The following is a 25,308-nucleotide window of genomic DNA, read 5'->3' as shown; positions in this document are numbered from 1 at the left end:
CTGCTGAAGAAGAAGGTAACTTCTCAGGTCAGGTCTGAGCCAGACATGGCTCACATTTTAAGAAACCAATAGGTAAGATAGAAAATACTATTATTCCTCATTTCACAACTTTGATGCTGTGTGCCTCGATCTGCCCAATGTGTGAGGGTGATTTTTACTCAAACGCAAACAAATGTGGTTGGGATACTTACCATCTACTGTGAATCCTTTGGTGGAAATGCTGATGTTTATATAACAAGCATGCTTTTAAAAAAGGCACACCTGCAAAATCATTAAAACTTAGAAAAATAAGCCCAACGCCTCCTCCTTTTCAGATTACCTCTGCACAGTTTTAATTTAGTGTGATCTATTTTTTTTGCCAGCATTGACCATTTATCTACATGCCTGATGACCAAGGGAATCATTCTCTGTAATCACTGTGGCATCAGGAGGAAGGCTGGGCTGGAAGTTAAAAGACATGGGCTCTGTGTCCCATGTCATCTCTAATTCCCTGTGTGATCCAGAACAAGTTATTTGATCTTCAGGTTCCTCAATTATAAAGCAAGAGAATAAGTTCTTGCAAAGACGGTTTTCTTCCAGTTCAAACATCATGTGGTTCTAATTTGCTTGTGGACAACGACACTAGCCTAGTGGAAATGACTAAGAGTATTACTTTGTTTTCCTAAAAATGGATAATTATTTGGGAGAAAGTACCTTGGGTAACCAATTCCCTAAAACAAAGATTAAGTAACTAATATACACACCATACTGTCCCAGATGTGGTAAGGAGAGAAGAGAGATGGCCTATGCTGATAAAATTAATGAGGAAAACAATTACACATCTAACCATGATTAAAGAAAATGAAACAGATGTTATGGTATGAAAACAGAGAGGAGGCAGCTTGGAGCATTTAGAAAAGCCTGTCCAGAAGCAATAGTAAAGTTCTTTCTATTAAAGTTTCTAGGATGGGTTGATGGGTTAAGTATCCAACTCTTGATTTCGGCCTAGGTCATGATCTCACGGTTCATGAGTTCGAGCCCCGCGTTGGGCTCTGTGCTGACAACGTGGATCCTGCTTGGGATTCTCTCTTTCTCCCTATCCCTCTGCCCCTCCTCTCTCTCTCAAAAGAAATAAGCTTAAAAAAAAAAAGGTTTCTAGTAAAGTTAGGGTTAAAAGAACACTGAACACAGCTTCTAATTCTGGACTTCCCAGGTAGTGATTCTGTTGCATAAGACAAGCCACCCATCTTCCCCAAGCTCAAGGCTTCCCATCTGCCAAGTGGGAATCCTATAACATGGACCCAACGTACTGGACAGGCCACTGGGAGGCACAAAGAAAACACCAGCATTACAGAGAGGGCTTGATAAAATGCTGTCTAGTGGAAGGTACACAAAGCTGGGGAGGACCTACTGAGCATGTGTCCCTATCGATTTTGATCTGAGGATTTCTAAAAACCAGAATTTCTGCTGAGAAAGGCGTCTAGAGATAAAATTCAGAACTGATGGGCTATCCTACACAGTGGCTTCTTTTCTTTCTCTCACTTCTTAATTTTCCCCTTATTTACTTACTAAATAAAAATGTGTTTATTGTTTTAATTAAGTAGTATAAAAAGGTATAAGATAAAAATAAAAAATGCCTTCCCTCACCCCTCTCGATCCCCAGGTGCTTCTTACTTTACCACGACTAACAACAGCTTATGTATCCTTCCAGAAAAAAGCTGGAGACTGGCTCATGATCATAATTATACGTGTACACGGTCTTGTATCTGCCCCCTCTATCTACAGCTAGACACCTTCTTTTCTAGGTATCTATTACTGGAGAGGAAAGATCTTATTTCAAATAATCTCAGTTTAAGGCCATACAGTTTTAGATTACTGAAATCTGACATTGCTTTTAGTGGTGATAATTAAATAATAATGCTATTATTATTTCTTACCAATAGGAAAGGGGAACAGAACAAGGTTATTTAATAGGCTATGGAAGCCAATTCTTGAATTCAGGAGTGTAGAGCAAAATACCATATTGTTTTTGGTTAAATAAGAGAAAAGTCAGCCCTGAGAAGACTGATAAATACACCTTTGGTTCTGCAGATCTGCTTCTGAAAAATGGAATAGAGTAGTCAATGATTTTTTTTTTTATCTCCTCTGGTTCCATACATTCATTTCAAGTTCACTTGCAAAGAATGCTCATAAAAAAAAGAGGGGTTTTCAGCATTAACAAATTCACTGAATAACTTTTAAAGAATGAATGTATATGCAAAAATTTAAAAACAAGACTTTAAGCTATTAGCTAAAGCAATTTAATAAATTAAAAGCATTTTCACATTGGACACATAACTCCCTGTCATCCTTCATCCAACAAAATTAACAAGGACCCAAGTTTTTTTTATTTGTCTTTAATCTCCATTCAGCTCAAGAATATGGTAACGTAGAGAAAAAATGAACAGTTATTTAGGCCATGAGATGCCCAGGACTATTTACCAGACATACTCTCGCTCACACTGTTAAAAAATGGTCTCTCTCCTTACTCCTACATCCTAAGGTTCCTGTCATTTTGATGGCACACATTTCACTGGCTTTATTACATAGCAGATGGGTGGGACTGTTCAAGCCCCCTTCGAGTCCTACACAATGGGTATTAAAACTCTGTAATAATGGTCAAGACATTTCTCCTTTGCTCTCTTCCAATCTGGAAAGCTCAAAGCAGTCGAGTGTAGTTACTCTATTGTTCTGTATTTCTCACCTCCTCTTCCAAAGTGGTTTACTACAATCATCTTCCTGATTCTCCTCTTACAAATAAAATCATTTTCTATTTCTGAATTTCTTTTTTTTTTTTTTTTCCTGCTGAAAGTGCTATAATGCTTTGCTGCTCTGAGTCGTCTAAAAATGTCTGAATATTTGGTAAAAAGTGCCATTGCCACCACACAGAAAAGGCAATGTGCTGGTCTCTATGACAAGTACAGAGATTTGCTTGGCTAACTTTGTCTGAACTCCCTGTGGTTCTCACATATGTTACTGAAATCATAGCATATTATCTCTTATTAGCAGACAAAATGGTCTCAAAACGGCTGGAAAAAAATTAAATTCAAATAAATGGGAAATCTGACAATAGAAATTTTGAGGCCTTGATGGATCTCAAAATACCTACAAATCTTTAGAAAAAAAAACTTTAAGAGCCTACGTTACTGATAAATAAAAGAAATTTGGACTTGCACCTAACGTGAATCATGCTAGAGGAATTAATTTACTTCTTTCAGGCTGAAGAGTTTTCAGACATCATGGTTCATAAATTCTTATGGCCGGTGGGGCTTTATAGTAATTCTGCCTCTAAAAATAATCATGGGAGGGTACATTTTCTGGGAGAATAGAAAATTTGCTTCTTCAAAATTAATTAAGTCATTTATCGTTTTTTCCAAAGGGATCAGTCACAACCTAGAACTACCTGGGAATGGAACCACAGATTTGTTCTAAGGGACGGTTATTAAAGCCTAATTGGAGGATTTCTATTTCTGGCTAAGAGTGGACTGAGTTATATATAATCTTTCCTATGGGTGAACTACTATCAGATTAAAATAAAAATAAGCTGGATAAATCATCGTGGAATACCAAAAATGCCTCATGGTATACAGTGGTCTCCCAAAAGTTGGTGGGGATACCCTCCCGCAAAACAAGCCCTTTCCAGAGGGGCAGATCCCTACTGGCACAGTAGGGATCTTTGCTTTACCCAACAGCTACACACCTGAAGAGTGAGAGTTGCTTGTGGTTTCCTGGGCTGATGACAATTTTCTGAGAGGACAGCTCTGAGGTTCCCCAGGGAGAAAGGTCCCCCCCAAATAAAAATAACAGCCTCCTTTAAAACAAGGCAATGGATGCTCTGGGAAGGTAAGTGGAGTAAGGTGGTGGAGAGGGATTCCCACCATTCCATGCCTCTCTGCCCAACCTTTTCAAACTTAGCACATTGTGTTTTTTTCACCGTAAAATGCTCTGGCTTTAGGAAAGTTGGGAAAAACATCTCTGAGAGTTGGAGGAAGGTAGGGGGGAAATACATTTGGCTAGTGAGCCTGAGAACACATGGAAAAGCATGTGACTTCTAAAAGCCAGAGAGGATTACATAAGCTTCTTTTGAAGCGTTAGATTCCACACGAGTCCCCAGAAGGGCCACCCCGACTCCTGAGCCTGGACACGAATAGTTTAGTCTCCACAAGGACTAGCCCTGGCCATGGGTGAAAATTCTGCTTCCCATATAGAATTGTTGGGCACCATGTCGAATGGAAGAAATCTCACCTAGCTAAAACACAGTCTACTTGTCTTACTTCTTAACAGTTGCTGGAATAGAAAGCATCTTCTTCCCTTACTATGTCCTTTGGTCCTAAATTCACATCTTTCTGGGGGCCGGTGTGGACGAGAAGGAAGAAGCCAGATGGAGACTGATGACTGATGGGGCTCCAGATGCCATTCCTGCAACAGCTTTCGCTGCCAGGTCACCTGCCTTATTAGGAAAAGCCTGAAGGATTAGTCTCATCTATGTAGGGAAATACATCTACATTTAGCTTGGGCCTTTGCAGGAATGTATTCATCCCAACCTTGGCTTTCCAGCTGTGACCAGGACATACTGGGAGTGGTGGAGAAAGTTCTCTGGTCGTGGGCAGGCAAAGGGCAGCAGCTGTTTTGTGCTTCTCTCCTGTCAGTCTCTAAGGTAGTTCAGACTCACTTCTGCCTCCTTTCCGGCAGTGGTGAACTGGGTAATTTGAACTAAACTTCCCAATGAACACAACAGAGAAATATGGACAAAATAGTTTTTAAAAAATCTCTCCTAAAAGCACAGAAGAGCTAACAGGATGGGGAGGGTCTTCGAATGTAAGATCTGGGAGAAGGAGGTCCAAAGATGTGGGCCTGGGGATGAGGGGCCACTTTTACCCCATCAGAGGGACTGTTAATCCAGTCAGAGGAAGGGAGGAAGCAGAGCAGCTCTTCTGGAAGCCTTATAGGGTCAGGGGGCCAGGGCATCCCTAGGGTTAAGACCTGGTAACCACTTTATACTTATGGTTGGGACCCTAGGAATAAGAGAAAACAAAAACAAACTGGTCTGATTTCATGTGATGTGGGTGGGCTAGAAAATCTCAAGTCCCCAGATTGATCCAGAATTGCTGGTACCCCAAAAAGCCTGAAGAAGCTATTTAAAATCCTCTCTAGAACTGTCATTTTTATCAGCACCACTCAAAGCCTCAAAGTACTGCATTTCATCAATCTTAAATATCGCTAATTATATGACTGCACTACTATTTCAGGTACTGGTGAAAAAGAAAACGAAAAAATGTTAGGTACCTACTATTTTAGGTACCACCTGTAAATGTAGGACTCCGTCAACTGTAAATCACATCTGAATTTCAGAGATTAAAGGGTGACGAAAAATACATCTTAAGATTGATGAGCTGATATTCATGCAAATATTTCTTCAAAACAATATCTAGCACACATTCAAAGATAATCAGGCACATAAGGAGATATAACATAATATGAACCAGCATGATAATCAGAACAAATCACAGACGGAAAAAACAGCTGCATAAGTATTCCAGACGGAAAAATTATGACACACAAAACGGAAAACAACTGTACTTACTATGCTCATGGAGATTCAAATTGGGCTTAAAGAGTCCAAAACAGGGAAATAGGAACTATGTAAAAGGACCATTAAAGATCTAGAAAAAGAACTAGAAATTCTAGAATTGATATTCAGTAACTCAAATTAACAGTGTGAGAGATGGGTTTATCTGCAGATTAGATATAGCTGAAGAGACACGGTGTGATTTAGAAGACAGGTCAGAAGAACTATCAGAATGTAGCTAAGAGATATAAAAAAGGTGGAAAGTACAGGAAAGAGGGTAAGAGACATTAAAAATATAGTAAGGAAATTTAAGACAGTAAAATGACCTTGCAATACAAAGTTCTCCCAGAAATAGGCAAGGGAGTTCAGAGGAAGTTGCTAATAACCCTAAGCTCAGCTCCCTCAAAGACCAACTACACCACTGAGGCAGGTCACCTTAATGAAGATCCAGAGGTAGAATAACAGCGGTTAAAAGGTGCAATATTGTGATTTATAGGAAATACGTATTTGGCGATTCAGATGACTAAAGCCTATTTCTCACACATAGTTGGTCTTCAGCTACAGCCACGGCTCCTGGTTCACAGCCCCTCAAACCTTGGAAATTTCCTGAGCTAGAAGAGCAATGGGAACATCTTTTTTCATAATATTTAGCCTCTGTCCTCAGTTCCTGAAATCACAGCGAGCCAAACAGGTGAAATAGGTCTCTTGGTACTCACAAAAAGCCCCACTCTTTGCCACACCTGGGTATGTGTTAAACAGGTGACTCTTGGAAAGTACCTAAGACTAGGGGCTGGTTGCCAAGAGAACTAACCATGAATGCAGGGATGGAACTTTCAGTCCTACTCCCTGACTTCCAAGTAGGGGAGAGGGGCTGGAGGTTGAATCAATCACCAGTGGCCAATGATTTAACCTATCATGACTATGTAATGCAACCTCTGTAAACGTCCAAACGGAAGGAGTTCAGAGAGCTTCCATTTGGGGAATCTGAACGCTTCCATATTAATCACTGTGCCTGGCCCCAAACTCAACGAGAAACTCCTTTGTTTGGGACCTCACCCTATGTATCTCTTCATCTGGCTGTTGATTCATACTCTTTAATATCCTTCATAATAAACCAGTAATCCAGTGAGTCAACAGGTTTCCTGAGTTCTGAGCCATTCCAGCAAATTAACTGAAGCCAAGGAGCGGGTAGGGGGAACTTCTGATTTACAGCCAGTCACTCAGAAACAGAGGTGACAAGCTGGGCTTGCAATTGGCTTCTGAGGTGGAAGGTAGTCTTGTGAGACTGAGCCCATATCCTGTGGAAGCTGATGCTATCTCCGGGTAGATAAGTCAGAATTGAGTTGAACCATAGGACAGCCAGCTAGTGTTCACGAATTGCTTGAATGTGTGGGGAGAACACATTGGTTCTCAGAACTTTTGGGGATCAGAACTTTTTATTTTATAATCATTTTTAATTTTTTTTATGTTTTATTTATTTTTGAGAGTAAGAGAAACAGAGGATGAGTCAGAGAAGGGCAGAGAGAGAGAGAGAGGGAGTCACAGAATCCGAAATAGGCTCCAGGCTCTGAGCCATCAGCACAGACCCCGATGCGGGGCTGGAACTCACCACGAGATCATGACCTGAGCCGAAGTCAGTCGCTTAACCGACTGAGCCACCCAGTGCGTCTCTGATCAGAACTTTTTAAAAAGAATATGCAACTACAGTTATTTTACCTTTCTGTGCATCACTCTCCTCATGTGTGAATGGATATAGTAAAATAGTTCCCACTTCACAAGCTGGTGTAAGAACTGAGGGTTAACAACTGTGAAGCACTGACTCTGTGCGCCGTGTATGTTGGCTGATACCAAGGGGATCGAGCTCCCTGTCCACCCAACCTTACTTCAGGAACTCAACAGGCAGCTTCACCACTATGAACAAAAAGAGTTTAGCCTAAAACACAAAACTGGAAACGTTGGAACTGTGGAACATTAGGGTTGGACAGAACTCTTCATAGGATATCCAGAAGCTCAAAAGTTTGTCTTTCCTTTTAAAAAATGGGTTTTATCTCTGCCCCTCCCCCGTTCATGCTCTGTCTCTCTGTCCCAAAAATAAAATAAAAAACGTTGAAAAAAAAATAAAAAAAAATGGGTTTTATATATGCAGATCAATTTCTTAAACCACTAACCCCAAACAGAAAAACAGATAATTAACAAAAATTACAAACAGGTAATATTACAGAGAAATGTTTAGCTATAGTGGTAACCAAAATGCAAGTGAAAGCAATAGTGACATATTTTCCACTTATCAAATTGATAATTCTTAAAAAATCAAATACCCTATGCTACCAACGATGTGGTAAAATCATTTCCATTTTTGGAACGCAATTGGTTAGCATGGTACATTCCACTCTTGGTTGAGTAGTTTCACTACCTGGAAATGTATACCAAGAAAACAATCCAAATTGTAGAAAAAGTATGGACACAAAGTTGCTCACAGCAATGATACAGCAGTGAGAAACTGGGAGTAAATGATATTCACTAATATTGAATTGTGTAGCCTTTAAAAGTTATGTTTAACTGGGGTGCCTGGATGGCTCAGTCCATTGAGCATCCGACTCTTGGTTTTGGCTCCAGTCATGATCCCAGGGTCATGGAATCAAGCCCCATGATGGGCTCCATGCGTAATGTGGAGCCTAATTAAGATTCCCTCTCTCTCTCTTTCTCTCTCTCCCCTTCTGCCCCTCTCCCCCTCTCTCTCTCTAAAATAAAGTGAAAAAAATTCCTTTAAAGTTATGTTTACAAAGAGTTTGTAAAAACATGGAAATTGTTATAATATTAACTAAAAAGACATGAATTACGATCATATGTACAGTATGATCTCAATTGTGTTTAAAACTTGAGCTGAGGGAAAAAAACACTAAAGCAGAGCAAAAATATGATTGGGTCAAAGGATCATGGTAGGATTTTAAAATTTTTCTTGCTACTTCTCATAATGCATATATAGTACTTTTCTAAATAGGGAAATAAATGTTTTTTTTTCTAATTATTTACTATAAGGCCATTATCAAAGAGCATTAAAGGAAGGTTTTTTTTTTAATTTAAAAAATTTTATTGAGATATAATTGGCATATAACATTATATTAGTTTCAGGTGTACAATGTAATGATTCAATATTTGTATATACTGTGAAATGACCACCACAATAAGTCGAATTAACATCCACCACCACACACAGTTGCAAATATTTTTTTCTTGTGGTGGGAACTTTTACGTTCTACTCCCTTAACAAAACAACTTTCCAATACACAATACAGTATTATTAAGTGTAGTCACTGTGCTGTACATAAGAAGGTTTGTCAAATAATCTCATTTCACCAAGTCAACTGTTGGCGCTTTCTCCTGGTTCTTTTCAGTACAACTCATATGCACACATACCTTTGGCGTAGGTGAAATCAGTGTGAATTAATGATTAGTTCCACCAGGATTAGATGACCCGGAAACTCTTCCTGCCAGGACCTCCCTCCACTAACACGCGCTGGCAACCCGGAAGTCGGAACAATTTTTCAGTCACAATGAGTGTCAAAGGGGACGGCGCAAACTCTTCACCCCGAACCCAAGCTTAGCAGTAACCTTTGTGCAACCCTGGCAAGCCACCTAACTTCTCTCAGCCTCAGTTTCTCCGTGCATTCAATGACACAAGGAGAGGTGCGCACTGCTCACTGATCCCCCAAATCCCTTGCAGCTTTAAGCTCTGTGATTGTGTGTAGATTTGACCCAAAATCTCCAAACAGGTCTTGACTCTTGAAAAACTGTGTAAAAATCAAATCCGTGTAAACACAAATGGAAAACCAGCTATTTTTTAAAAAATCCCTCCTATAATAAATCTTCTCGTAGCGAGTCTTTTTATTTTTGTTAACTCTAGACACTGACATATTGACAGTTCAGTTTCACATACAACCAGGCCCATTTACATACTATGGCAATAATCATAGCACGTTCTATTCCTCACTGAAGGTAGGTCAATTTAAATTAAGGAAAAAGATTGTGAATGAATGAAAAGTCTGAAATATAGGGATTTTTGTTTTGGTTTGTTTTATTAAGTTTTCAAGTACTTTGATTACTTGCCTCCCCCCGCCCCCAAAAGGTATTTCCTACCTAGCCTGTTGCAATACAAGGAGAAGTCTCATCCCAGTCTTGGGTATTCCAAAAAAGAAGGCTGAATCAATGAAATCTTACGGTAAACTCTCCACATACCATTATAATATACTGAAAAGGAGTTTCATTCGCTTTCTGAATCAATAAACTTGGGCACTGGGCCAACCTCACTTACAATGTGCATGAAGTTACTTCCGTCCACGAAGGGAGCTCACACAGCTTCCTGCTAAACTTGAACCAACCTTGCCCCAGGTTCCATCCTACAAAGATGCTGCTGATGCTAATGCTGACCCAGAGTCGCCGAAGCTCCGAAAGTCTACTTCTGAGGACAAACGGTAACAGAAGCACAGGCCACCCTGCATTTAGCAATTCCATCCTGATCCACGCTCTCTAGGCATGCCAAGTCTTTGACAAGCTTCCCTTAGCTCCTGCCATCATCGGTAGAGGCAATTCTCTACCCTCCTATCCCTGCGGCCACAGCTGTCCCGTGGCTCCTCAAATCTTTCCAAAGACAGCTTCACTTAAAGCTAGTGAAACTGAAACCCCTCTTGCACAGGACCTTTCCAGTGCCCCAGCAACGCTGTCATCTGGTCATCTTGTCTTTTCCTTAAAGGTGACCCTCAAATTACATAAGCATCCTGTCCCATCAGAACTGGATCCTCTCCCCACCTCCCTCCCCAATGCTGCTCACCAGCCACTGCCCAAGCAGCGGCTGGGACGACCCTGTGGGCAATGGTAGCTCCCTGTGGCGGTTCTGCTACCCATATTTCTGGCATATTAATCAGCCACATGCTAGGGGAAGAATTTGAGTTTTGCTTTTTTTTTTTTTGCCTCAAAAGATTGACTTAACATAATGGGCAGATTCGACTATGTGGGATGACAAGAGATGCTTCGCTGACTTATGAAATTATTCATATGGAAAGTTCTACAAAGTTAACTTCACATTTACTAAGTCACCTTGACCGAAAAGAACCAAGTTACATTAAATCAGGCCTCTCCCAGAAAAGTAGGAAGTTATACAGAATGGTATGTATTAACTAATACCCCTTAAAACAGTGGTTCTCAGTGCCTGGGTGGCTGAGTTGGTTGAGCATCCAACTTTGGCCCAGGTCACGACCTCACCGCTCATGAGTTCGAGCCCCGTGTCAGGCTCTGTGCTGACAGCTCAGCAAAGAATGCTTCGGATTCTGTGTTTCCCTCCCTCTCTCTCTCTGCCCCTCCTCTGCTCCCGCTGTCTCTGTCTCTCCCTGTCTCTCTCAAAAAGAAAAAAACACTAAAAACAAAACAAAACAAACAGTGGTTCTCAATCAAGGGTGATTTTGCTTCTCAGGGGACATCCAGCAACAACCAGAGACATTTCTGACTGTCACAATTTGGGGTGGGGGAGGGCACGATCTGCTGGGTAGAGGCCAGGGATACCGATAAACGTTCTACAATGCACAGGGCAGTTTCCCGTGACCAAAAAATTATTCAGCCCACAGCATCGATAGCACTCAGGCTGAGAATCTCTGCCTTAAAATAGTGGGCATGTATAGACAGGTAAAGAAGCAAGGATTCTGCTTGGAAAACGATTAACCTTTAAACACTAGAGCAGGCAAAGGCCAGGTTGACAGACAGTTGAGGCGGGGCGGCGATCTGACTTTAGCCACCACACCATGATATGAAGCATGGAAGGCTCCAGATTTTCATGGGTCACACGGGACTGCAGAGACCCTTGCCAAGAGTGGCTACACGAGGAGGTGTAGCATAATCTCAGGAGCACCAGGAAGGGGATTTTGCCTCCCCAATCACCTCCAACACCCACTTGCCTGTGCCTGAAATCCTCTCCCGGGGGACAAAGCCTTTCATTCCAATGAGGCTTACTGCACAAAGACCCCCGGAAGGGAGGACAGTGACCTACATTCATCTTCAAGAGAAAGTGACTGATGACAGATTGTTTTTCCCCTGAGTTTCCATACAGGGAAAGGCTCTGAGCCGCTGAAAGTGGTAAGCGCAAAGGAAGCAGTAATGGGCCCGGATGAGGTAGGGAAATGGTGAAGTGGGCGAGACAATGTCCTGAGATAAATGTCCTCTACAGATAAGCCTGAGCCTGCAGGGAGGGAGGGACGCAGAGAGAAAAAAAGAAGTCACATTCTTAGCCTTGGAGAAGATTACAATCAAGTTCAGCTCAGGTGAAAAAACGCCAGGAATGCTCGAAAGAATGGCAGGGACCCAGCACCATCCCAGCAGTGAACAGGAGACAAAGGTCCTCGCCGGCCCTGAGATCACAGGGAACCCCAAACTGTGCCGGGTGGAGCCCATCACCCCCCACGCCCAGCAGAGTCCTGGACACAGAGTAAAATGCTCAGGCAGCATTTCTTTGTTGAATGAATGGAAACTATTCTAGATGAAGAAGGACCAGACTACTGGCTTGTTTCCCTTCACACCTCTGCTTACACCATTTTTCTCAATTTGGGAGGAAGCCTTGGTTTGAAGTCTCTTCTGCCCCTGTGAATCCTATTCCATCTCGCAAGGTCAGTTTTTGTTTTCTCTGTGCATTCCTGATTTCGGCCCCTGTGGGGTTTTCCTCTGCTCTTCTCTTAGGTAAAGGAGGCCTGAAGCCACTCACCTAGTGCTTATCACGTTTCCTATGTATCTTTTATAATGGGCCTCCTTTCAGGAAGGATTTGAGGGGGGCTTTGGAGTTCATAACAAAAAATATGATAATGTTGTTTAAAAAGAATTTAAGAGAGGGGCGCCTGGGTGGCTCAGTCAGCTAAGCGTCCGACCTCGGCTCAGGTCGTGATCTCACGGTCCGTGAGTTCAAGCCCCGTGGCCGGCTCTGTGCTGACAGCTTGGAGCCTGGAGCCTGCTTCGGATTCTGTGTCTCCCTCTTTCTCACTCCTCCCCCGCTCATGCTCTGTCTCTCTCTTCTCAAAAATAAATAGGCATTAAAATAATAACAATAAAAAGAATTTAAGAGGGAAACTGGAGATAATTTGGGAAGAAAAAGAGCACTGTACCAAGAAGCTGGGATCAAGCAGTGCCCAGGAATTGCTGGAGCCCAACACACTAGACATAGAGCAGTTCTCACCATCCGAGAAGAGGAAAGCCACAACACCATGAGCACAGAACTTTTTTTGACATTAAATTCTAGGAGGAATTTGCTCCTGGCTTTTCAAGTTTGCTGTGCAAGCAGTCTTTTTATGTGTTTATCTCAAGAACTCTGTTAAGTCCTTCATGACTGGGGTGCCTGGGTGGCCTAGTCGGTTAAACGCCCAACTTTAGCTCAGGCCATGATCTCACAGTTGGTGGGTTCAAGCCCTGAGTTGGGCTCTGTGCTGACAGTTCGGAGCCTGGAGCCTGCTTTGGATTCTCTCTCTCCCTCTCTCTCTGCCCCTCCTCCATTCACACTCTGTGTCTCTCTCTCAAAAATAAATAAACACTAAAAAAAAAAAAAAGTCCTTTATGAAAAAGACTACATCTTAGATTATATCTCCCTGATAGCAGCCTAAATGAAACATAAGTGCTCAAATATTTGCCAAGAGACTGATGGCCCACAGTTTTCTTGACAATCTGGATATTCCAGTGAGTGTCAGGATCCCAAGATGATCAGAATAATAGAGTCATCATATCTCTTAGCAGGAAGGACCCTCAGACCATTTGATTCTTTCACTTAGCCCCTAGCCATCCAAATACGGGATTTTAAAGATATCCTCACCCCACCTGTTGTCACCAATTTGGAACTAGGAGTTGGAAGGTCCAGGCTGGACCTATCTTTGTGCCTTCTGCCACCCCCTTCATGGTTTATTTAGTTGGTTGTCCATTTGTCTGTCTTTCTGTCCTCACCACTGATTGTCTATCCCTTTGACTATCAGGACTTTGCCCTATTAACCTTTAATTCACTGCAGTAACTAGCATGGTGCTTTGCACAAAGGAATTGACAACCTCTCCCCCACCCCAAGCCCCTGGCCATGTAAGTAAAGTGAATTGGAAAGGGGTCCCAGAGTAGGCCTTTGCATTATTCTGCCCTGCTCCCCTCCAACCCCTCAAGCTTTAGTATAGAAGACAAGCTCTTCCTACCCCACATGACAAGCAGTCCAGAAAAGGTAAAATGTAGGCTACTAAAGGAACTGAAGACTGAAGGGTCCAAAGACACATTCTCTCCTTTGCTTCCATATGTCTCCTAAAAGTAGGCTGGGCAATCCTTCAGAAAACACACACACACACACACACACACACACACACACACACACACAAAACCTTTGTACACACAAGGTGTTCAGGAGATACCTATTAAAATAAGGTCACAGCACAACTACCTTGAAAACAGGAAGCACTCAATAAATATCTGCTAAATTGAAATGTTTGTAACACATCTATTTCGTACCTAGTAGATGCTCAATAAATACTTTTAAATTAAGACGATCCTAGGACTGCTGCCTTGCACAGAGTAGGCCCCCTGTAAATGGCTATTAAATCTCATAGTGGTAGACGCTCGCTCCTCAGAGAACTCGGGCAGAGGTGACATCAGTCAAATCCCAGGCAGAGATCCATGAATGGAAATGCGCGTCTCGAGGTAGCGCTTTTGAGAGTGCTGGAGAGGCGCGTGACAGTGCGCGGCCGCCGCGCACAGCGCGCTTTTTCCGGAGCCGCGGACGCACCGCCTGCTCTCGGGCATTGATTAGCGATCGGGACCCATTCCCCACCCAGGGGCGGGCAACGGCTGCCGCCTCCACTTGTCACTTCGGGGCTGCACCTGAAGCTCCCGCAACGGCCCCCTCCCGGGGCACCCGCCCACCCAGGCTTCTCGGATTCCGGAGAGTTGCGGGCAGAACAAAAGCAAACGCCAGCCGGGCTTCCGATTGCTTTCCGGTGGAGAGCAGCCGGGGAAGAGGCTGGGGGAGCTGGCCCAGGACCGGGCTGCGTGGTCAAACCCGACCGGCTGCCGGCAGCTGCCCGCCCTCCCCAGCGGATTCGGGCTGGGGATTGCCGAGCCGGAGAAAGCGGCGGGGCTGCCTCCCTCCCTCCCAGCTCTCCCGGGCACCCCAAGCCCCCGCCCTGGGGCCGCGAGGGGCAGAGTGGAAGCCTCAGTCGGGTGGGGCGTGGGGGGCGCTATAGCAACCCCTGAACGAAGCGCGAAGGCGGCTAGGGGAGAAGATGCTAGGGGACTGGGGCAGACCCCACAACCAAGATCCCAATTCGAACTCGCAATACGAACCGCCCCTCGGAGCCCCCAAACGCGCGGAACTGCCCGCAGGGGTGGGGTCCCCCCCCAGCACCCGGTCCCTAAATTCTCCTGCACTACACACCCCCCGGGGACGCCCAGTGGCAACCTTCCCATCGGAACCGCAGATCCAGGGACAGCCCCCGCGCGCGGTCGGCCGAGGAAAGGGGTCCTTGAGCGCGGCCGCGTCGGTCCCGCGGGAGACACCCCCCCCCCTCGGAAACTCGCTAGTTTGGTATTTGCTTGGTTTTCCGTTGGGTTTGGGTTTTTTTATAAAGGTGAGGTAGGGGTGCAGAGAGAGCGGGGAAGTAGCATTTCTTCCCTTCGCCCGGCTTCTCCAGAACCCGCAGAACTCCGAGAGGGGCAGGCAGCGGGAGAAGAAAGAAAGCGGAGGGGGAGCCACTTACCCAAGGCAGAGCCCGAGAGCGCGGCGGCCCGGGCGCGAGAGACGCCTTTGTCTGCGGTCGCGGCGCCGGCGCGCTCGGCCAGGCGGGTCCCAACCCCGGCGCGCCGCGAGCTCCCGCGGGCGCCCGGACAGCCCGGCTCGCGGCTCCGGCTCCGGCTCCGGCTCGCGGCTCCGGCTCCGGCTCCGGCTCCGCTCCGGCCCCCGGCCGCACCGCCCCGCGATCGCCGCCGCCGCCGCCGCGGCTCCGCCCCGAGCCGGGCCCCGCCCCCGGGCCGCCGGGCCCCCACCTGCTGCGGCGGCGGGAGCGGGGGAGCCCGGCCTGGGCGTCCGGGGGCGGCCGCCTACCCCGCGCGCCCCGTTCCTGCCTGCCTCCCCAGCCACCCCGCGGAGCGCGCGCGGGGCGGACGGACCTTGTCCCCCGAAGCCCCAGCAGAGGCAACCTCACCTGGGGGGCTTGGCGCCCGCGCGTTTTCTGAGTCGAGCCTCCGTCCCGAGGCAGCCTGGCCTTCCTGCCCGGGCGCACGTTCTCAGGAGTCCTCCGTCACCTTGGAAGCCGGTCCCCACTTTTGCCGGGGGGGAGGGGACCCCTCGGGGTCTGCCCAGGAGGGAGGGAGCGGGGGGGAAGCTGGATCCTCCCCTGCCCCGGCCGAAAGCGGGCCTCCCAAGCCTGGTCAGCCCCGCGCCGCTGCAGCGGCCGGGAGCCGGGGCGCGGGGGTAGAAGGAGCGGACGGGGACCTGGTGGCCGGTTTGGAGCCGTGCGGTCCTTGGCCGTCGCCGGGCAGAGGGAGACCCGGATGGGCGGGAGAAGGAACCGGCCCAGAGTCGCGGGGACGCAGGGTGCACGTGCAGCGGTCCAGAGCTTGCCTTAGATTCAGAGTCGGGCGCCTGGGCTGTGAACCTGTGCTCATTTGCAGGGCCGGGATAAAAGTAACAGAAGGGAACCAGACTTTGGAAGCCAGAGACAAGGAAAGCAGAAGGCTCCAGACTTGTGCACAACAGTGGTTAATAACTGCTGTTTAGGTGGTGCCTTCCAGCAAACCCAAAGTGGTCCATACGGATTAGGTGCGTCACTTAATGCATTCGCCCCAGTGGAAATGTGGGGGAGCCACTTTTCTAGGCAGAGAAAAATATGATAACCTAAATATTGTATAATGAGGTCACTGGCGGCTTTAGCTGCCCATGAGCCCTCCCTACTCCCAACTCCCAAAGCATTCTGAGCAAGAACCTTAACTTTGGTACTTCATAAGGTCAGCTGTATCCTACGGTTATTTCTGCTTTACCCCGCATTTCTACCTCCAGGGCCTAGTGCAATTCCAGGTGTGTAATGGGTGGTCAGTCACTGTTGAATGCATTAATGTGTGATTCATGTAACTGTTCTAAAGTAACGTGGGCAAAAACAAAGATTTTAAATTGTGGGATCAAATTAGAAAATACATCAAGTAGGTAGAACAGTGATGGCCACATGAGGTGTAATAAATGTTAGCTCTAATGATCACATAGATAGAAATGCTATTAATCGTATGTATGCAGGTAATAGGTTAAGGTTACATGCTAACTTAAAGACAGCAGTTATCTGAACCTTCATTAACCTAAAGGAATGAGTAACGATAAGGAGAGAATATTTAACAAGCAACTGTGTGTGCATCTCTGGTGAGACTTTCCTATGTATCTTTCTCAAAGAGAACATTTTAACATTTGCTTCTTTAATTTTCATTACAAATAAGTGTTATCAATTCAGTGGGTATGCATACATATGAAATACTGTGTTAATTTATTCATTTTTATAACATCTTTTCTAGGAAGGAGGAATAAGAGGCCCCAAGGATTCTCATTTTGTCCAAAAAAGCCAGAAAAGCAAATGTGCCACCCCATTAAGCCCATTAGGCTGAGAGTCTGGTAGGTGTGAATAAAGAGACTGACCCAGGACAACACCAGCAAAGCTCCTAGCCTCCCTCCTGGGTGTTTTAGATCAGTGTCTTGGGTCTGTGAAACTGCTCTTGGGAGCAATGTGCTTGTCCACGTGAGATAATTTATCTCTTCCATTTGGCAACTGGGAAAATGTAATTTTCTCCGTGTGATGAGTGTGAGTGAATGGCTCATGCATAGTGAATGGCCGTCCTCCAAATTATGGTACGAGGGTGTGAAATATGCATTTTAATATCAGAGTCCATTACCGCACAATGCCAGGGGAATGAATGAGGACTGGGATATTTCATCTAGACACCCTGCATCACATCAGTATCACATGGTATTCTCCTATGGATGCTGTTATTAGGAAACAGGTTATTCCTTATTTTTACCCTGGCAGAAGAAACAAACAGCTGGCCTAGATGGGTAAGTAGGAAATAACCACACAGAACCCAGAGGTTGGGAAGGTCACCAGGTTGTTTGAGGACTTTTTTTTTTTTTTTCAGGGGCGCTTGGGTGGCTCAGTCAGTTAAGCCTCCGGCTCTTGATTTTCGGCTCAGGTCATGATCTCACGGTTGGTGAGTTCAGGCCCCGTATCAGGCTCTGCACTGACAGCACAGAGCCTGCTTGGCCCTTCCCCTGCTCCTGCTCTCCCTCTCTCAAAATAAAATAAATAAACTTAAAAAAAAAAAAAAAAAGAGGGGTCTTTTTTTTTTTCATGGGGAAAAATGTACCAGCATTTCCCCACTGCCTATGACTGGATAACCACATGCTGTATCTCAGTGACCAGGCCAGAGGTGCGCATGTCTGCTGTGGTCCTGGAGGACAGGAGGTGGGGGAGTTGTTGCATTGAGCAGGAAAGTGCAATGCCTCCTTTCTTAGAGTATTTACATATAATTTTTTGAAATATTGTTTCTATAGATGGAATACCTGTGTCCCTTCCCCACCCCCCAATGCCTTTGTTGAAACCTAATCCCCAACGTGATGGTATTTGGAGGTGGGGCCTTCGGAAGGTGAAGGGTCATGAGGGTGGAGCCCTCAGGAAGGGGATTTCTGCCTTGATAAAAGAGACCCCACAGAGCTCCCTTACCCCTGCTGCCCTGTGAGGACCCAGTGAGTAGATGGGCATCGATGAACCAGGAAGTAGGCCCTTACCAGGCACCAAATCTGCCAGCACCTTGATCTTGGACTTCCCAGCTTCCAGAACTGTGAGAAGGAAGTTTTGTTGTCTAGAAGCCACCCAGTCTCTGGTGTTCCGTTACAGCAGCTGGAATGTACTAAGACCACAGAGTAACACTTCTCCGGAAGGTCTAGGATCAAAAATGAGGTAACAAATGACCATCGTTCTCTATAGAACTACACATACGACTTATTTATTGTAGTATAATAAGAAATCTAGGGGCGCCTGGGTGGCGCAGTCGGTTAAGCGTCCAGCCAGGTCACGATCTCGCGGTCCGTGAGTTCGAGCCCCGCGTCAGGCTCTGGGCTGATGGCTCGGAGCCTGGAGCCTGTTTCCGATTCTGTGTCTCCCTCTCTCTCTCTGCCCCTCCCCCGTTCATGCTGTCTCTCTCTGTCCCAAAAATAAATAAAAAACGTTGAAAAAAAAATTAAAAAAAAAAAAAAAAAGAAATCTATGTGTTCTTTGTCCCTGATTCCCAGCACCGAGCTCCTCAAACCCTTCGAGTTTCTTGAGTGACTAGAGTGTCTTTTGTCATTCATAACCATACCCTTTTGAGTTTATTCTAATGAGATGACTCAGGGTGGGCCCCTGCATCTAGCCTCTGGATGGAGCCGGTCACCGGAAAAACCAGGGGGTTAGAGGGTTGAAATTTTCAGCCCCACCGACAAACCTCTGGAAAGATTAAACTTGACAGACACTCTTGAACGTCAGGATTTGAAGGGCTGCCAGATGACATCCACTTGGTGGCCGGGGTTGGATGGGGCGGTGAACTCCAGTTCCTCGGGGACTGAAGCTCCTGTAAGTCGGGACCTTCCCGACCTAGCCCTATGGACCTCTTCTGACTGTCCATCTGGAACCTTTCAAATATCGTTTATAATAAACTGATCAGCGTAAACAAATGTTTCTCTGAGTTCTGTGAGCCGCTCTAGCAAACTAATTGAACCTGGGCGGGGGGAGGTTATGGAAATCTGAGGTGGGCACGGGGATAGAGTTCTGTGGGACTGAGCCCTTAACCTGCGGGAACTGACCTCATCTCTGGATAGTGTTGGAATTGAATTCAATTGTAGGAAAACTGGTCAGTGTCCACTGAGAGTTGAATCGCTTGATGGTATTGGAGAAGACACAGCGGATTTATGAATTGTTCATACCTGTTTCCCGGTGTGGTTTTGTCTTGTGGAAGAAAATCTATTTATGATTATTATAGTTATACCTGATTTATGCCCCGTCAATTACAGACAGGGATACGAGGCACTTCGCAAATATTAAAAAACATGTGAAGCTATAAAGCACTCTTCTAAGTTTTGGTACATCAGTCTTGGCTTACAGTTAGTATTAGTGTTTTATTAAATAAGGGTGGCTACTCTCCAGTTCTGGCAAAGACGAGGAAAGCCCTGCCTATTATTGGCAGATGTGACTGATAATAATAGATTTCCACTTAGCTTTTACAGGGTTGCTTTCCCTTGACTGTAAAGGAACCTGGCTGGCAAATAATAATAATAATAATAATAATAATAATAATAATAATAATGTTCTAATTAAGATGTGCACACAGTCTGTGATGGATGAAGTTGGCGCCCGAGGCACTTAGGAAATTCAATTGAGAAGGGTCAGAGTTTGGATTATGCTTTCTTGAGTCGTCGAGACGAAAAGCAGCCAAAAAGACCATGCAATGACAGCACAGTATGACAAAAGAGCAGTGAACTGAGAGTTCATTCTGCCACTAACCAGCTGTGTAACCCTGGACAAGGCTTTTGCCCTCTCTGGGTTGTAGTTTTCTCATCTGTAACATGGGAGGACTCACCTACTGGGTCAAATACTTCTCACGCATCACCTCAGATCAAGGTGGCCACCTGGGGGTCTGGCCACCTGAGGGTCTGTCTGTGCTCACGGACCTGGGATAATGCCTCGCTTCCTATTCACTCTTTGCACCTCTCACTTGCTGCCCTGGAGCTTCCCTGTTGCCTCCGAGTGGAAAGAGGCTGCAAGACCAAATGGGCACCCTTGCAGAGAAGGGACAGGGGGCTTAAGGCACACTGGGGGAGGTTCTCACCAGTGGTTCCAGAAGCCAGCAGATACGATCTTTTTCACCTTCTCCAGAACGCAGCAGCTCATGTGGCCACTCGGAAGAGGATCCAACACGATCAGGCCATCAGCTGAGCTGGATCGTGAAAGTGCTTTGCTTCTGTTCTCTTTTTCCTTCTCGGCCCTGCTCCCCCTTCCTTCTCACTCCTACTCCTCTGGCAGGACTGAATTATTTTCAGGGATGGGAGAGGACTGTCCTCCTTAATAAAGAGTGATGTGGAAGCTTTGGTGTCGGGATCTGCTTTGGAAATCCCAGGCCCAGTGTCCTAACGATTCCCGCCAGTGGAGGGAATCCACGTGCACTTTCTCAGTGAAGGAAGAGGAGGACCGCAAGGCAAGGCAAGTTGTTTGATGTAATGTCCTTCTGTTTCAAGTCCATTTGAAACAAAAATGTCCCGCCATGAAAACACAATTGAAATCTCTTGGACTATTTCGCACTGGGACAAGTCTGGGAGAAGATGCTCGAGATGGGAAAGTGGGTTTTGGATGGAGAGTTCTGAATGCACTTGCAGGAGAAGTGCAGTCTGGGGAATCTAAGGAGAAAGACCAGGAGGGAGGCTGGCTTCCAGGCTGGAGAGACAAGATTTGAACTCGTCATCACAATGTGGATAGGAGGGGAGTCCGTGTTTGTGGTTAAGATTCCTGGGGAAGCAAGTCCAGCGAGCAGAAGGTCTAGAAGAGAACCTAAAATCACCAACTCCAGCAACTCTCTCTCTCTTGTCCCTGCAAAACCATTTTCTACATTTTGCCCTCTCCCTTTGTCCTACTAAAACAACACTGATTTGTTCAGATAGGGGGTTGAGATCCCTTGATCTCAGGAGGTTAACATCTTCTCAGGCCTCCAGAGGATGAATCATGAATGACTTAAAGGTCAATATGTAACCCAGGTCTGCTACTGAAACCTAGCAGAAGGCCTGCTAAAGAAAGCTCCCTTCCTGAATTAAAAGATTGAAAAGAGGGCAGAGAGTGCATTGTTCTTCCTGCCTTGGATGTAGATGTGATGCTGGTGCTACAGCAGCCACATGGTGATATCGAGGCAACAAACACAAGAGGAAGGCCAAGAGAATCTCAGGGATGCTAGCCCTAATATCAGTGAGCCACTAAGTCAATTTTAGCAGCTATACATCATCTTCTTGTGTTCAAGAAAAATAAATCCTTGTTTATTTCAGGCACTGTCAGTAGGGTTTTCTGTTCCTCAGAGCCAAAATCATTCCTGAGCCAAGGAAAATGTGATAAAGAACCAACAGGAGATCCAAGAAGGACAAAGATTCAGAAGTCAAGGAAATAGAATTTGAGGAGGCGGAAGTGGGTGACAGTGAAAATGCTGCTGAGGAGTCAAAAGAAAGAGGACACTTGAAAACATGAGTGGAAGTGTTCGAGTGAGAGGTCAGCTCAGTGCGAGCCGTTCCAGTCTTACTGATGGGGCAAAAGCCAGATGTCAGTGGGCTAAGGAGAAAAGAATGTGAGGAGGGGAGGCATTGAATATAGACAGTTCTTTCGAGAAGTTTTGCCTGTGAATGTATCAAGAGCCTTCAAATGCTACTGAGCTTTGACCTACATTTTTCACTTGTAGAGATCTATCCAAAGGAAATAATTAGAGATACTGACAAAGATTTAGGCCATATTGCCCCAGCCAATGTATAGGAGGTGTTTTTAATGGCACGGGAAAATATTCATAATGGATCAATTAAAAAACCAGGCCCTAAAAACTATGGCTATAAATTTGTTATATACATTATTCATATGCAAAGAAAAAGGCAGAAAAGAAATACATTAAAATATCCAAAATTACAGGAAAACTTAAATTTCTATTTTTCTTTACGTTTCAGAATTAGCATTTGTTATTTTCATAATCAGTAAGCTTTACATTTTAAAAGCTATGACATTTGCTATGAAGGAAAAGAAACATAGCAGCGACTCGGGCCAGGTCCTCATAGGACAAATACCTGAAGAACAAGTAGGGGTTTATACAGCATATCGTGGTTTCTTCTTAGATCAGACTTTCAGGAACCTCGGAAGCAAATTTGATGTTTAGTCACCAGTATTTAACTTTCTCTTTTCTTTGCATATTTGGTTTATCCCTTCTTGGGCCCCAGGTCCCACATCTGCAAAGACAGGAAGAGGCATCTGAATAATTTGGCCCAGTGGGAAGGGTCCAGACCCCCCAGTATGGCCCAGAGCCCCCTTGGCCAAGAGATACAGGTGAGAGACAGCAAATACCCCTCAAGGCAAGACTCAGATCAGAGACCTTTTTGTGAACTGAAAACAATCTATAGCAGATGGGTGATTAATCCCCATCTACTCAGAGCACATTGTATGATACCAGATGAAGAAGAGGAGAGGCCAGACCGTCTCATTAACGATACCCAGGTGGCTCCTCTTGTTATAGCTATGGCAGCATCACGACAGCCTGGCTGTGGAGGGGCCTGTCCCCCTGGGAACAGAAAGGTGGGAGGGACCAGGGAGACACTGCTTAATCAGCATGGCTGTGGTCCTGTTCCCCGCCCACCTGCCCCCACAGGTCCAGGCTCTAAGGCCTCAGGTCAGGTCATTTGGGCCTCATGATGCCCTCGAGGCTCATGGCGAGTGATTCTTTTCCTCTGGATAGATTTCTCTCTAGAACGGTGTCTGGCTCCCCTTAAGAACAAATGAGGAGCACAGTTATTAGGCTGTCGGCCATCCCATATTTAAATCTAATTCTCCGACAGGCACACCTGGGCTGTGTCGTGATATTCCATGTAGCTTGGGGACGCAGCCCAGCACCCAACCCTGGAGGTCCTCCCCGCTTCCTCTCATGGCAAACCCTTCCGTGCGCCCATCACAGGGTGGTTGTGAGGGTCAAAGGAAATTATTCCCATACAAACACTTTGTAAACCATGAGAACCTATATAGATAAGTCACTGTTATTATTATTATTACTCTATGGAGAAGCTAAAGTCTAAAATGACTATTCTGGGGGCGCCTGGGTGGCTCAGTTGGTTGAGCGTCTGACTTCGGCTCAGGTCATGATCTCACGGTCCGTGAGTTCGAGCCCCGCGTCGGGTTCTGTGCTGACTGCTCAGAGCCTGGAGCCTGTTTCAGACTCTGTGTCTCCCTCTCTCTCTGACCCTCCCCCGTTCATTCTCTGTCTCTCTGCGTCTCAAAAATAAATAAACGTTAAAAAAATTTTTTTTAATGGATATTCTGTCCCATTTCATTTCCTTGACTCCAAGCCACTGAGAAAATCCTCAAGCAAAGAACTGATCCTAAAACCCGAGTATTGCTGTCAATTTATTTCCGCAAATGGCTTGCCCCCAGATCACAACTTAAAGTGGAAATCTCTTATTTGGTCCCTGATAAATCCCTGCTATGGGTCTAAAGAAAGAGCAAGTGATAGTTTCTGTACAAAGGAAGGAGAGAGGAGAAAGGGGAACATTCGGAGGGAGTATCTCTTGCCACAGTTAGGCTGAGGCCCCGAGGAAAGATTTGGTGAAATAGCTCGTTAAATTCCAGTCTGTCCTAAGGATCTTGGAAACCTCAGGGTTGGTAGAGACAGCCAGCCTTCCTCCAAGAAGGGCAGGCCTGTCGGAGAAAAGTCTGATCTACTCAGCAGCTGGGTAGAAGCTCTCAGCAGCTGCGAGAGAAGCCAGGGAGAGCAAGCCTGGACCCTGGAGCATGAAACACAGCTGCCGTGGGCACGAACGATGGCACTGTCCCCGCGCCGCCATTGCCAGAAGGGTGACAGTTAGTAGAAAAGAGCAAGTAGGCCCCACATGCTGCTTGGACTTGAATGAGTTGGGACTATTCCAAAGCCCCATGGGTGAGGAAACAGTGCCTAAGAGCCTTGTTTCGAATCAAAATTAGTATGTGACAATGGCCTTCTGTGTTTGCTAAAATAGTCATCAAGGCTGGAGAGGACCAAGAACTAGCTGCCCATTCATTCCGATGATGGTGACTGGACCTTGCTAAGTACGGAGTAAATTCTAGGCACAGGGGTGAAAATAATAAAGTGATCTATCATGTGCGGTTTTCACTCTGAAGACAGGAGAAGCTAAATCCTTCCGATGAGGTCCCAAGGCAGTAGGAGATGAGTGATAGGTGAGGTCCCAGCAAAAGTGCCAGAGGTTGAAAGAGGGGGTGACGATTTGGGGGTGAGAGGTCAGGGGAAGCTTTCATTCAGGTTGTGAAGCTGATCTCGAACTCAGCGGATGCACGGAATTGAGCGGCAGTCCACAGAGGGACATTCCAGACTGAGGGGGGAGGAGGGTGGGGGCAGACGCAAGAGCCAAGGCAAGGAGGCAGGAATGAAGGCAGGATGCCCAGGCAGCAGAAGGGTCAGCCCTTCTCCGGTGAAGGCTCTGTCAGGGTGACAGCAGAAATCAAGGCTGGGCAAATAACTTAGGTCTTGATTGCCTCCTGGAAAAGGTTTTGAAAGGCAGTTGAGGCGAATGCTGTGTGTTCCCGCAGGTGGAGTGTGGGGCACCGTGCCTGTCTTGGGACCTCGGCGTCAACCCTACAAACAGCAGGTGAGAAGCAGCCTCCGGGGCAGCCCCGGGAGCATCAGGTGTGCGCCCGCAGCCCGAGGCAGTAGACATGACAAACGTCCATGAGCAGCTGCAGGTGGGAAGCTGAGGGAGGGAAGGGACTTCTAGAACCCCCGAAAGGAACAGTGCTTTCTGGGAGGGGTGTGGTTGAGGGGCAGTGAAATAAGAGAGGTGCGGAAATGCCCTTAGGGACTCTGCACTTGAAAATGCAGCGGACTGGAAAAACAATTGCAGGTTGAAAGGAAGCGAGGGCAAATTGTTGCCTTCCCTTCTGTGCCG

General features: G+C 46.0%; 1 protein-coding gene across 2 annotated transcripts in view; it reads right to left on the bottom strand.

Moving 5' to 3' along the window:
* MAPK4 (mitogen-activated protein kinase 4) overlaps positions 1–15,495 on the bottom strand; it is a 151,651-nt gene extending 136,156 nt beyond the window's left edge. For both annotated transcript variants that reach the window (XM_019815272.3, XM_011287991.4), the window contains exon 1: positions 15,338–15,495. The gene's annotated coding sequence lies outside the window, so the exon portion shown is untranslated. The remainder of the gene's footprint in view (positions 1–15,337) is intronic.
* Between the last annotated feature and the right edge of the window lie 9,813 nt (positions 15,496–25,308).

Source organism: Felis catus, chromosome D3 (genome assembly GCF_018350175.1).
Source record: "Felis catus isolate Fca126 chromosome D3, F.catus_Fca126_mat1.0, whole genome shotgun sequence".
NCBI lineage: Eukaryota > Metazoa > Chordata > Mammalia > Carnivora > Felidae > Felis > Felis catus.
The sequence above is the reverse complement of the archived record's forward strand: the minus strand, read 5'-3'. Positions and strand labels throughout refer to the sequence as shown.